This window comes from Dromaius novaehollandiae, chromosome 10, assembly GCF_036370855.1.
Source record: "Dromaius novaehollandiae isolate bDroNov1 chromosome 10, bDroNov1.hap1, whole genome shotgun sequence".
Classification (NCBI taxonomy): Eukaryota; Metazoa; Chordata; class Aves; order Casuariiformes; family Dromaiidae; genus Dromaius; species Dromaius novaehollandiae.
The window spans coordinates 8,782,066-8,796,176 of NC_088107.1; positions in this window are offsets into that span (position 1 = coordinate 8,782,066).

Here is a 14,111-nt window from a genome sequence, read left to right on the forward strand (position 1 = left end):
ATTGCTGAGGATTGGCAGAAAAGGGGGTTTAAAAGGACTTAGTTTGGAGCAGTAAGAACCACACACATCCAGCATTGAAAAGCATTGAACAGCTCCCAGATGTGGCTGCTTCATTTAATTGCTGAAATCAGAGATGTTGGGGATGGGTTTCATCTGAAAGTCTGATCTCTTAAAGTAAAAGGCATAGGACAACATTTGCTCATCCCCTGGAGATGCTGCCAGAAGTCTGTCTCTGATTAGCAATGTTAATGGAGTATTAACATAAGCCATGCCAGAAAGGGAAACTGTAGAACACATTATCATCAGGAGAGCCAGCTGTGTAAAGGCGTGTAAAGATGATGATAAATGTAGTTTGTGGCTTGGGGGAGCTGGCTGCTGAACTGTTCCAGCCCCTAATTCAGGAGCAGAGTGGGGATGGACATGCCAACCTGCTGTTCTCCCTGCCACTGTACCGAAGAGGGATGGAGTAAGGAAAGAGCAGAACAGATGTTACCTTTGTAGGAACAGGGAGATGAAAAGGACTTCCCAGCTGAGTCAAGCTTTTTGCTGTAACAGGCTGAATACTTTTGGCCTGTCTCCATATTTAAGCTGTTTAGGATCTTGCCTTTTGCAGCCTCTGTGGAAGGTTGATCCAGAGTCTAAGTATGGCTCTGGTTTGTATTCTAAATATCTCCAGAGATACTTTGCACTCTTTATTCTTCTTCTGTAGCTTTTTTCCCTTGACTCAGTCTGTGAATGGTCTGGCCCGAGAGTGAGGCCCAGCGATATTGTAAAGGTACTAATTTCCTCTATTATCTTGTATTCTTCACAGTTAAAGCCCTACAAATCCACACACACTTGCCCCGCTATATCCCTGATGCTTTCCATGTTGCCAGTTGACAGAAGTTTGTTTGAGTTGTGTTTGAAATCCAGAGCTTTCAGGTGACAACCTCAATACATCAGCTCCCTCACTTATACATTGTGGTGATTTCTGCTTTGTTTTGTGAAGAGAACAGGGAGTTCTAGATCTGTAAAGGACAGAGCTCTGAAACAAAATGCTTGTGCTTTAGTGTGGCAGGACCAACAGGTACTTTGCAAATGAACCAGGCAGTGCTAGATCCCATTGATCCAAGGTTGTTTGCATAGTTTCATGACAGAGCTACACATTTCACCCATTGACCTTTTCGACATTTCCCTGGTTTCCCTCCTGCAGCAGCACTTCAGCAGCAAGGTGCCATACTCTGCTGAACAAACTTGACATCTTGTCAGGCTGACTTATTTGGTATGTATTTACACTTGTAGAGTTTTAGTACTCTCCTGGCAATTGAGCTTCCTTCCTGCCTACATAAATATGATTTCATTATTAGCTTTGTTTAGTTGTTGTTCTGCATCTGCTTGCTTTCCTTTCCAAAGCTGCCAAAGACAGTTGCAGGTGTCGAGCTTGATCTGCGCCCAAAGCATCCTGAGCTCTCCACCCCACCCGCCAGCTCTGAGGATGAGCTGTGCGCTTGAGCTCATCTTGGCTGAACATGCATGGGTCCAGGAGGTGAGCAACAGCTGGGCATGTGGCCCGAGTGACTTCACAGGAGCTGCGCGGCACGTAGCACCTGAGGCCAGGCCCTCCCTTTCTGCTGAGTGCCTGCGTGACCTTATCAGGCAGAGTAAAATGAATCCTGGGGTTGCTGTGTGTTGTTCTTTGTGTAGTCCTGACAAATTGTGACTCTAAGCATTACACGGAGAAACCGAAAATGAGAGGCTGAAGATGACATTCAGCAAGAGGTAATGCATTGCATCTTTTTAAAGCTTCGACTCTAAACAGTGAAAGAATCTGTCTTTAGACACATGGTACTGTGCCTGTCAGATATCCTATAGTGGAATGATAGGGAAGGGATTTGTTTCTCATTCACAGCCCAAAAACAAAGTGAATGTCTTGAGAGTGCTGTTGCTCTGGGTGGCTCTGCAACAGCAGAGTACCCACACCAATAAAAGGTGGGGGGAGAGGGGATTCAAATAACTAGAATCTGTGATCAGCTGTATTAAGACATCGTTTATGGATCACATCTCACACAGAGCTCATGTCCAGTACAGTGCCTATGAAATGAATGTCATATGAGATGGATTTGCAAAGTTTTATCACTGTGTCATCAAGATGTTAGAAATAGGAAAGGTCAAAAGCGCTGAGCTAGCAATTAAGGTGTACACCTAATGAGAATCCTGATTTCACCCGATGCTGAGCTGGTGTCTGGGACTGTGCAGACCACAGCCCACTGCCAGCCCCTTCTCCAAGCACTGTCATCTTTACTGTTTCTTACATTTTTTTCCCCAAAGCTCAACAGCATCCTAATTATCCAGAGATCTGGGGATCAGGGCAATCATTGCAACCATCCTATCTGACCTTTTGCCTAAAAGAAACCCATAAAACTTCACCCCAATAATTTTTTGTCTTGAGCCCATAATTTCTGTTAGAGCAACAGCCTGGGTTTATTTTGTTTGTTTATACTTGGGGAGGGGAAAAAAGTATTCTATTGCTCTCAAGGCTACTTTTCTGCTTTTTCCCTCCTGTACTTAGGTCTGTAAGTGTTTACTCAAACACAGTCTAAGCTAGAGAAGCTGCCTTTGCACGAAGGGTCCCAAAATACTTGGCCTGTGTCTTGTTTGAGTTTTTGTGAAGTGTAGGGGGAGATGTTATGAGCATGATCTGGATAGGAAATAAAGATCCTATTTCCACTAAATTGTCTGTTGGAGTTGGTCAGATGAAAGCCATACATATGTGTGTGTGTGTATATATATATAATATATATATACACACACACATACATACATATATATATATATATATATATATATATGAAAGGCCTCATAGGATTGCTTATAGTATTTTATTGGCCCTCCGAAGTGGTGAGCAACTTTGGCTCCCATTGATAGTAGTGGGTGCCCTTGTGGTTCAGGTGTTGTGGGTGCAGGTGATGACTTCTGAAACGTTCCCTAGGAAGATGGGTAACTTCTGACTGAGGGAAAATAAAGAGCCAATGGTTGGATCTCCACTTTCTTCTGCACTCTAGGCTCTGCTTGGCTGTTTCTGATCTAGCCACTGTTGTGGTCTGACACAGCTGGTTTTGATGCTTTTAACAAAGAGGCAGATGAACCGCAAGCATGCAACCCTCCACAATTCTGGGTGAAACCAGCTGCTGTCCCTTCACAAAGGAAGAAGGTAGTTGCTGCCTAATTTCTGGAAATCTCCTGTTTTCTGGAAACTAGCTATAAGTTTCCTATATGTCCTGATTTCCCTAGTTGATTGCCCATTTTTCATCCAGAAAATTGTTTCTGGGTGGAAATGGAGACATGTATATACTGAATTGCCCAGGTACTGAAGATGTGTTATGCCAATGGCCTTGTATGTGTGTGAACTTTTGTGCATCCTCCCAGCCCACGTAGAATGTGGTTCTGTCAAGGGAATCTCGGAGACGAAGGGGAGCTGTAGGGAGAGTGGCTTTCCCAGCATGTTCAGCCTTCAATGGGTGAAACTGCTGCAGGTCATTGTCACTTTGATAAACTATTCTAGATCTCTTTGCAAGCTTTTACAATTTTCCTGCACAGGAAAAGCCATCAGGCTTCTTAGAATTAATTTCTACTTTGAGTTCCAGAACTGTATTTGAACCAAAACATTTCTGCTAGAAAAACATCTGAATCTCACCTTACCAGGCTGAGACTTGGCTCTATAGTTGAGGGGGAGGCCTGCTGGAATAGAGGTGGATTTGTTTCCCTCTTGGGTGGGGACTGACAGGAAAGGTTTCATGAGATGGAGGAGAGTCAAAGAAAGAAAGTGAAACCGAGCAGTCAATTTGCTAGCTGCAATCTTTGATCTGTGGCTGTCTGCAAACAGAATTGGAGCTCTGTGATTAGATGTACATGCTCATTATGTGTTGTACTCTCCAAGCAGGCATTGTACTTACAGCACAATGTATTCTGCTTCCTTCTGCCCAAATATCTTTTTTCATCTATATTGCATTAAGACCTTGAGGCCTATCATCGGGGAGAGAAAAAATACAATTTTCTTATTGTGCAATGCATTTCATTCCCAGCTGCTGTATTAAATTTATTCCTATTTGAAGTGGTGTCTGTGAGTATAAATCATTTAAGTTTATATGTTTTTGTTGCTGTGGCAACTGTTTGACTAATTGAATTCTAAAGTGTCTCTGTCTATTTCAAAGCTATGATAAAGGGCACGCATATTCTTAGCAGCAGGAATTTGAAACGGGGTGGGGGTGGGGGGGGAGACAGGCAGCCCTATCAAAATGACATGTCCTCGATCTCCCATGCACAGGCCACACAGCAGCACCTTCAACTGGGGAGCAGGACAAGGGCTGCAGAGGAGTCATAACTACTCTGTAAGTGCCCCATATGAGTGGCATACTCAGAACTGCTGTAAATGACCTTAACAGAATGGAAAAGGCATGAAAAGGCAGCCATTGTGGCATTGGGAAGGTCACGTTTCCCCTTTCTGCCTTGATTTCCCCAACCTTCATCTGTTTTTGGTAGCTGGTGGACCTGAAGTGCCAGAGTACTTTATGGTTATAAATACGCCCCAGTTATAAGCCCCTTTTTCTCATCAGGGGACCTTGCGTAAGCTCCTGGGGCTCGTCTGCTAGCTGGGATTGTGCATGTGTTCCCAAGGTATTTCTTGCCCTGTCTGTTTTTAGGAAGGAAAGCCTCCTCGCAGCTCTTGCAAAGGGCTGGGGAATCCTGGCATGTCCTGAATTCCCCCTAGGCTGTCCTGGGGGACTTGCTGGGCCCAGTTCAGCTCTGCTGCATGAGAATTGTTTTGGCTGCAAACTACAGGTGGGTGACTGGACTAGACTGAGCCAGGAGGACAGAGACAGTAAAGGCTAGCCCTTTGCAAGGGAATTTGTCCCCAGAGGACAGAGGAGCAATTCCTTTGCAGGCAGAAATTTCCAGGCAGGAGCCTGCCTGTCTTATACTCTTCCCAGCTTGCTCTGGCCACTTCAGTGGTAGCCTGGAGAGAGCTTCTTTTTTGTGTTAATTATGTAGGTGTTTATTGCTGCCACAAAATGTTAATAGACAGCCTAATGGAAACCATGCTGGCTAATGAGAAGCTCCTGAATACCTGCTGCTTTTCTCTGGGAATAATGGCAGCAGGAATTCAATAGGAAATAATTTCCCACACTCCTGCCTCGTGCTCTTACCTTGTGCTGTTAACCTTTCATCCAGCTCTCCCTGCCACCTGGGGGAAGGCTAGGGCCTTGCTCTTCCCTCTTCCCAAAGGGGATGGAGGGGGCTGCCTGCCTTTCCTGCTTTCTAAAGGGTAAGATGTGAGGGGTTTTATGGAGCTTGAAAGGGGTATTGTGCACGTCTGAGCCAGTTCAGAGCGGCTGTGGCAGGAGCGAAACACAGGGATCCACGAGCAAATTTGGTTCTTCTCTTGCCTGCCCACAAGGGATGTCCTCCAGGCTGGGGGGACACCAGGAGACTGACAGCCCGCTTTTATGCAGTCTCTGCCACTGTTTATTTCGGTGTGTCTTTATTCCCAACCCCATTAGATGCTCCGGCAGCTGCTGAGTGCTCCTGTAGTCGCATCCTCTTGACTAGGCAAAGACAAACATCAGGGGCACAGGGAGGGGGCAGAACAAGGTGCTTCCCAGGGACCTTGGTTCCCTGAGGTGAGGTTTTCTTCTTCTTTATTGTATTTTTAATGAATTTCCGAAGGTCTTTGTCATAGAAATGCCTTAAATCAATAATAAAAGGGAACTCTCTCCATCGGGTCGCCTGGCCAGAGTTAATGAGGCTGAAACAGCCTCTGGTTTGTTATTCCGATGTAGGGAAAGGAAGTGGAGCTGTGTTTGAGGGGGCAGCCTGGTTGTGGGGCTCAGAAAGCAGCAGGAACGGAGAGCTAGCACAGTGTTTATGGGGGGAAGAGCAGGCGGAGTGCAGGCTCACGGAGCACGAGAGCAGGAGTAGGCCCAAGCATGGTGGGTAGGAGTCGTGGGGCACATGCACTGCGTTGGGAGGATCGTGCACACTGGGCATGTGTTGGTGGGAGGTCTTGTGGGTGCTGCACTGGAGGTGTGATGTGTCACAGAGGAAAGGTGTCCTGGGGACAGGAGGAGGGTGGGTGTGAATCTGTGCCTGCGCTGAGTTTGGGGGACCATTGCTAAGACAAATAGGAGTGTGTGTGTGTCTATATGCACATAGGGACACTACCAAGACCATACCACGTATGCAATGTATTTGTATATGCACTGCACAGGTGAAGATTATCTGTACAAGCTGGGTGGCTTAAGGGAAGGGAGTTTTTGTGTGGTTTTGTGTTTCTTGGTACGAAGGAGGAATGAACGGGTGGCTGTACTGGGTGGGCTGAAGGGTTTGTGTGTTTGCATAAGAATGCAAGGAAGAGTGGGTTTGGGTATGACCAAGAGTGCAGAAAAAGAGGTGGATACACTTGTGTGTACATGCATTGGAGAGGAGCGCAGACCTCTTTATTTCCATAGGGAAGCAAAAGTTTTCCTTAGCAGAACAATCAAAAAAAACCCAAACAAACAAAAAAAAAACCACACACCCCAAAAAAGTCCAAACCCGGGGGGCAGAATCCATCTGAGATATTCAAAAGCTGCATAGCCAAAGCTGTGAATGAAATAAGAGACTCTGTTCACCGGCTGATATGGGAACTCCCAGCTGGGGCCAAGTTTCATGATTTTTTTTCCCCAGTGGGCAGAAATTTTACGCTTCTGTTTTTGCTGCCAAAAAGAAAAAAAAGTGGTCTCACTGCTGCAGAAAGAGCCAAATGCTTCCCTCGTGGGCCATCTTAGTGAACAGTTGTGAAAACACCAGATTTCATTGTGAAGGTGGGAATTCTCAATGGTGAGGGACTGCAAATGAGGCATGTTGCAGGGTCCATATGGAGCTGCTGGTAGGAACCCAACACCATGCTCTTGGAAGCGTTTCAGGAGAGGCGTTTGGGAAACGGCAGAAAAGCAGCTCAAGGTTGGCTCTCAGTAAAACGTAATGGCGTAAAAATAGAATCTGAGCATCTTCTGTCACCTGGGCACCGGCACCCAGATCCTATCAAGTGATTTCTCTGACATTTGTTCTCCCTGCCTTGAATTTAACAGGTTGTGCAGATTATTTTATGATCAATGAATATCCATGCAGACACTGTGAAATTCTGATCAGAAAAATTTATAACATTAAGGCAGATATTGTATAGCAGGATATAAATAAATAGAAATTGTCAGTCAAATCCTGGCAGCTCAAGTCTGGTGTCAGTTGCGGTAAATTAACTGTTACTTCACAAATCGCCTTTACAGTTTTGCCCAGTAAGTGTATCTCTGCAAAGGCTTTTTTCAGTTTGCAATGGTAAATATCTTCAGGTGCTGGTGACTTTAGTATGAAAACAAAGTGTCAAAAGTTGAAGTAAAGAGAGAGACAGTGGAGGATTTTGCCATATTCTTGAATCATGTTCCCAGCTCCAAGATTTACTCGGGAGGTTGAGTTTAGACGTTGATCTCCTCACGCAACAACAAACAGGCAACATGACAAGGAAGTTACTGAATCCTTCTAAGCCAAGGAGAGCTTTCTGCACTGTGGGAGGGTTGCTTGATGTACTGGTGTGGAGACCACTGACAGAGCAGAGGACTAGCATGGACCTGGATGAAGTGAGCTGTGGTTGGTGAAGGCTGCACCTGGAGGTAGGTAGGAGAATTTATCAAGTCAATAGTGACACCCTTATTTCTTGTAGCTGGATCTACATTTTGCCTACATTTCATTATAACCATTACACTTGCTGGTCTGACCAGCGATACGTGAGCCCTAAAGCATCATTTGGAGATTCCTTTTGGGATGGCTAGAAACTGTTCATTAACTTTCAACACAGACTTTTATGAATTAAACCATGGAATAAAAAGGAGAGGAGGACCAGCTAGTGGTAGTTTTGTACTTTATTTGAGAAGAGAGCGCTACGTAAACTATGTTAGGAGGGTACAGGTCTACGCACAGTTTCATCAATCAATAAATGGAATTATTAACATAACACTGAAGATATGATACCTTGAAGAAGACATAGACACATGACCAAGGAATATTTACAGCTCTAACATACAATATATTTATATTTGAGAGAGAGAGATGCATGTGTGCATCTGTGCACACAGATACGGCTGTGTACATGTGGCGCACACACGCGCACACATAGATAGGTATAAAAGGCTTTAAAAAAAAAACTTACATAATTCAAGAAATGAGTCTGCCTTTCATTTGCAGCAACTGACTATTTTAAACGTGAAAATGGTTCCAGTTTGGTGGGTCCGGAGTGGAGGTTTCAGTTTGAAATCTCTGTTCTCCAATGGTCGTTGGCTGAACCTGAAGCGTGTCTCTGGTGTGTGGTAGGTTGTGGTGGTGGGATGTGTGAGGTGAATGAAAGGGAGGGCAGTGGAGTAATGGGGAAGAGGGGGTGCATGGCCTCTGGGGCTGGGGCAATAATGTAGAGATGAAAAAAAATGACCTTTGGTGATGCCATTAAATCATCCTTTATACTAAACATAAATTATTGACACAGTTTTAAAAAAATAATTTTCTGTTTCATTTCAAGGCTGAGGAGAGAGGAAGGGGCAAAGCAGGGTGGGAGGGAGGAGAAGGGAAGGTCTGGGAAAAGTAAATACCTTAGCACTTTAAAAGGTCCATTGACCTCACTGCAAGTCCTTAATTTAAAAAGTCTTGTAAGTCTGACTAACACTGTATCAGTCGTCCCCTTCCAGCGTAGCAGGGTGCTCAACGCACATGATGTGGCAGGTAGGGGAGAAGCAGGAACCCTGCCTTGGCCAATATCCAGATCAGGGTTCCTCACCCTCTGAGCTGGAGTCAGTAGAGATGGGGTGGGCCGGCAGAGATCACGACTACCTTGCTTTTTCCAGGCTTTCACTTGAGGGCAAAACCTGGCTTGTTCTCAGCAGGGAAGAAGAGTGAGTCTTGGTTTGGAGAAGGGGAGACTGCAGGATGGAAAAGGTTGAGAACCAGCAATTCAGTTGCAAAATGGCAAATAGGATTCAAAGGATGCAAAAGAAGCCCCAAACTAAGCAAACACACCAGTTGGTGCATAGGGTAAAAAAGACTGGCAAAAAAAATCAACTCAACAAACATCATCAGAGAATTTGTTTTCTACTCATGCAGAGTTTCAGTAATGTTAACAGAGATTAAAATAAGCTGGTTTAAATAATAACAACAACAAAAACTCCATCAAAATGTCTCCCTGTTGAGATCCAGCCCCATCTTTCTCTGAGACAGCTCTCCGGCAGAGTGGGCTCTGGACCAGCACCTTCTGGGGGCCAAGCCTGCCCGCATGGTTGAAGGGCAGTTCAGTTGGGAGTAGGGGCAGTTTCCTGGGCTTTAAGTGTACCCATGCAATCTTCTGGAGGAGGGTGGGTGTTTCACGTCCATGGCTGGTCACGGCAGGATTATCAGCATGGGAAACCACAGGGGTTACAGTGCTTCGGCTGTCATATAACCTACTCAAGCCATTGAAACTCCATTCTGAAACACAGCTTGAAGGCCTCATGACATCCTTCAGATGAGAAAACTGTGCATCCTCAGCCTTCACCTGAGGAAACCTTGCCTTCTTGCCTGACCCAGAAAAGGCAGAGGGAGCTGTAATGCTTCTTGAAAGCTAAATCAATGTCAGTCATTTGCCTGCACATAAATCCTTCATTTCTCTCGAAATAATGTATGTAAAATAGCACTTTGTTAACACAAAGTGGGGGAGGGGAGGTTATTCAGTGTATTTATTTATTTATTTTTGTTCTGCTTTAAGCCTATCTATATGAAGCTCTCATGCAAGAAATTGCTTCCCAGTTTAGCTGAAGTTTTAAAGGACACTTCTAAAAAAAGGAAAAAGAAATAGGCAATTCTTTTTCACACAGAGAATTGGCTGGGTGTGGGGGCTGGGGAGAGGGAGTGAGGGAGGCTAAAACAAGCCAGCCCACTTGTACAGAAGCCAGAGCCATCAGAGAGCAGAATATATCTAGTGAAGATTATGATGTTTGTAAGAGCTTGAATCAGAGATGGTGGGCCTGGGAGAAGCCCAGCAAGGCTGAAGGTTTGGAGAAAACTTCAAGACTCCTTCATATGAGCGCACATCATTCTTTCGTGTGTGCTTCCTCACATTCATCACTCTTCCCTAACTGAGATTCTCTTTTTCCCCTCTCTGCAGCTCACCTCTGACTTTCAGCATGCCCATGCTCAGCCACTCCGCACTGGGAACTGAGATCTTGCCTATTGCTTTCCTCTTCCCATGTCCCAGCCAGCTTCCTTGCTCCCTTCCTTTGAGAATGTTTGATCTCTGAGCTTCTTATAATACCATCCTTGCCATCCTCTCTGAGCTCCTCCTTTCCGACTTCCAGCTGGCCCTAAGCATCAGAAATTTGTGATCTGGCCTCAGCTTGTCATTTGCAGTATTGTTACTCACAGTTTCTGAGGTCCTGTGTCTCAGACACTTCCCAGCCCTCTCGGTCTCTGAGTCTCAGTCCAGATGCCCCATAGTAGTGACTGCCATACATCAAAGTGGATGTCATATAATCACTGCTGGAGGAGGAGGAGGAGGGGGGGGGGGAAGGAGAGATTTGCATCTGTCTGTCCTTTCTGCTTGCATGTCCCTGCCCAAGAACTAAGGTTAGATCATGGCTTGCTCCTGAGCTTGGCCAAGTGTCCTACACGTTAGCATTTGGTTCAGATGCAACTGAGGCCCAACAGTAATGCAATATTGCTATAAAAATATAATAACTAAGATCATAGGAACAGCTAGGGAGTGGGGGAAGGAAGAGGGTGGGGTTGATTTTCAAAGTTTGTTAGAACACAGAACCAGCCATGTCAGATAGAGTTTGTCTGCCTTGTACAGCCTTAGAGCAGGACTGAGGTTTTGGGGTGAGATGAGATGGCTTTTGTATGCTGTGAGGCTGAGAACCACTATATTGTTTACAGCTACTCATTTCTGTGTGTTGGCACAACAAGGTATTTTTCTGTGTTCAGATGAACAGCTCCAGATCCAGGGCAGTGGCCACACTTCATGTTAACTGCAGGTAATGGAGTCCGAGTTGGCTGGAGGCAGGAACAGTGAGGTCTCTCTGGCAGTGCAGGCAGCAGAGCTCCAGGCCAGCCACGAAAAGCCCTGGGTTAACAGAGCTGTAAATAGGTACCAGAGGTGGGCACCCAGCAGCTGTGATGCTGCTGCTACCATTGCCAGGGTGCATTAACAGTGCTGCTCTACCATCAGTATGGTTTGGATGTGCTTCTCATTTCTTGTGTCATCTCACCAAGCTGATACAATTCAGGATGTACTCAGCCCTAATTTCAGGGCATATCTTCTTCAGTCTGGTCCAGAAAAACAAGTGGGACAAAATCCCGGATATGCGGGCTGAGCAAGCTAGATACTGAAGCACCTGTCTTTTCTGTACATGAGATACGACTACTTTTCCATCTGAAGCCTTGGCTGTTGCCACCTGCTTTTCAGGTGTCATGAAGGCATAGATCTTCATTTCTGGCTGAATCTTTTCTGGCAACTCTCCATTACATGGTGATAGGGCAGAATTTTTAGCAACGTGGCTTTTTTTATGGATTGAAGTTGAAATGTCTTTTAGGGGCCACAGTCTCATTTATATGCCCCTTCCTTTGGCTCTTCCAAGATTTGTCTGTTTGTCTTTTACCACCAGTAGCTTTAGCTGGTGGTCAAAGCTGAATCAGATGATCCTGCCATTAAAATAAAGACCTTGTTTCTAAAGTGCTAACTATACAATATTTCTCAATTTGTCAAACTGTTCCAATAGATCTGACTCTAGAAGACAGAAACATTTCACAGTCCACATAAGAGGTGAAGCCTTCGAAGGTAGAACACCAGTGTGGAAAGGAGGACAGAGGATTTAATTCTGGAGGGATATTTGCTCTCTTCATTACTGCCCTGGTCACACTGCATTTTAAGACATCCTTCCTCCACCACTCGGAAACAGATAATAAGATCTCAGATTTTATGAGAGGTTAAAAAAAAAGGGGGGTGGGGGGGGGGGGGGAAGCCCAACAGCCATTCCCTGTTCGCTGAGGGCGTGAGGAAGGGCCACCGATTCCCCCCGGAGCGGGAGCGAGTCGGGGAGCGGGAGGCGGCGGCCGCTGTCCGCGGTGCTGAAGGCGCCGCCCGCCCGCGCCGCCCCCGCGGGGCCTGGAGCCGCCGCCGAAACGCGACCCCGCCTGCCGGCAGCGCCCCCCGCCCGCCCTCAGGCCCCGGCGGGGGGGTTGCCTGCTGCAGGGGGTGGGGGTAAGGTGGAGACAGGTCAGCAAAAGCAGCTCCTTCCTCACTTCACTCAACAGCTGCCTTGAGCCTGTCCTGGCAGTTTGATCTGCAGGGGTGTGGTTCAGAGGTTCTAAGGTCTGCTAAAACCTCGTGCTGGCTGGGGACATTTTTTCTCTTACTTTTGAAGGGGGGTAGAACTGGCTTACAGTCGTGTGAACAGTACTTGCACCAAAGAGCTTTTAGAGAGGTGTAAAAGAGGGTGTACACCAGACATTTGCTACTGAAAAGGTACTGAGATACAAAGCTGTTATATCACGCAAAAGGATATGACCTCGCTCTCCCCCTCCCAAATCTGCCTCTTACCTTAATTTCAAATTTTAAGAAAGCTGTAAGCCAGGATTTGCTCCACATTAGCAGCAGAAAAAGAAAAAGGAAATTAAAAGTGAGGAAGGTTTGTAGGATAGAAAGTGGCCTCCATTGATGGCCAGTGTTCTTTGTTGCCAGGGTGAATACTCTGAGTCTTTTCTAAGATACAATAGTGGATTTTCTTGTAAACTAACCAATCTCTTTTCTGATACAATGTTTGTTTTTTCTTGTAGAATTTCTTTTCCTCTCTCTTGCTGTTCTGTTCCTAATGTCATAGTGATCCTTTGTGCCTCTTAATATCTACAGCCTTTACTGACTTCAGACAAAGTTGTGGTTATTCAACACCTTCAAGGTTGAACTAGCATTACACAAGAAGGTTTAGTTACATAGGAACAACAGTTCAGTCCCTTGCTGATTATTTCTATTATCTCAATCTAGCTATGCAAGAATGAGGCTGGACTAGAACAGATCCCAGCCGGAATCAATCCCAACTCTCTCTCCAGCAATCAGAGCAACCTGCTGGGGGCTGAGTAACAGCTGAATTCTTGGTGAGAGAAATTACAGGCAGAAAAACAAAATCAAATAGACTCCTTCTGCTTATTCAACACTTCAGAACATATTTATAGGTAGTGCTCATAGCATCTTAAAAAACTGAGTTTAAAAAGAAATTACATTGCTCCTGTTGAGGAAAATAAGTTTCCTTTTCTGTCACTTTCACTATCTTTGCCCCTGATGAAAAGTGGAAAGGCAGACACTGAATTACATACCTTTTTAACCCTGCTATCCCTTCTTTGGGCTGTTCCGATACCCCTGAGATGGATCTGTGAAAATGAGGAGATTTGAAGCTCATCTGAAGGCCATCAGAACTGGAAGAAGAATATGAGAGATGGGCAGAAACCTGCTGATGAAAAGCTGGGAACTTCTTGCTGTGTGAAGCTGGGAAGGACCTAGTAGGGGAACAGATGGCCTTGTAGTCTGACTCCTGGTTGAGTCTGTCCCTTAGACTCCTCCATTGCACTGCATTGCACTCTGCTCCAAAGTCTTGCTGTCAGTGACAGAAAAAGCTGAAGAGAAATCTTAGCACTAATGAAAATCCCTACGTAAAGGAGAGATTTCAACCTTTTTTTTCCCCACTTTTACGTTCAAGTTAGATGGACCCTAATTCTGGCTTTATGTAAGTAGAAGGGGGACCCACACAAATGACTGTTTTGTGCTCTCTGGTGATGCATCAAAGTAGGAACAAATTAACAGGACAGACTGACAGTCTTTTCCTATAGCCTATTGGAATTCTTTGCTAAAGAAAGGGAAATATAGCTGGCATAAAACTTGGAGAGGGCATTTTTGGGACTTTAGGAGGGGGAACAGTCCTCCTAAAGGTTCACAGGAAAGCTGTAAACACTAGCAGAGAGAGTCCATGCTCCACCATGGATCAGAATTTGTCACAACCAGGTGAGGCAGAAAGCATGTCTTGCATGGACAGTGC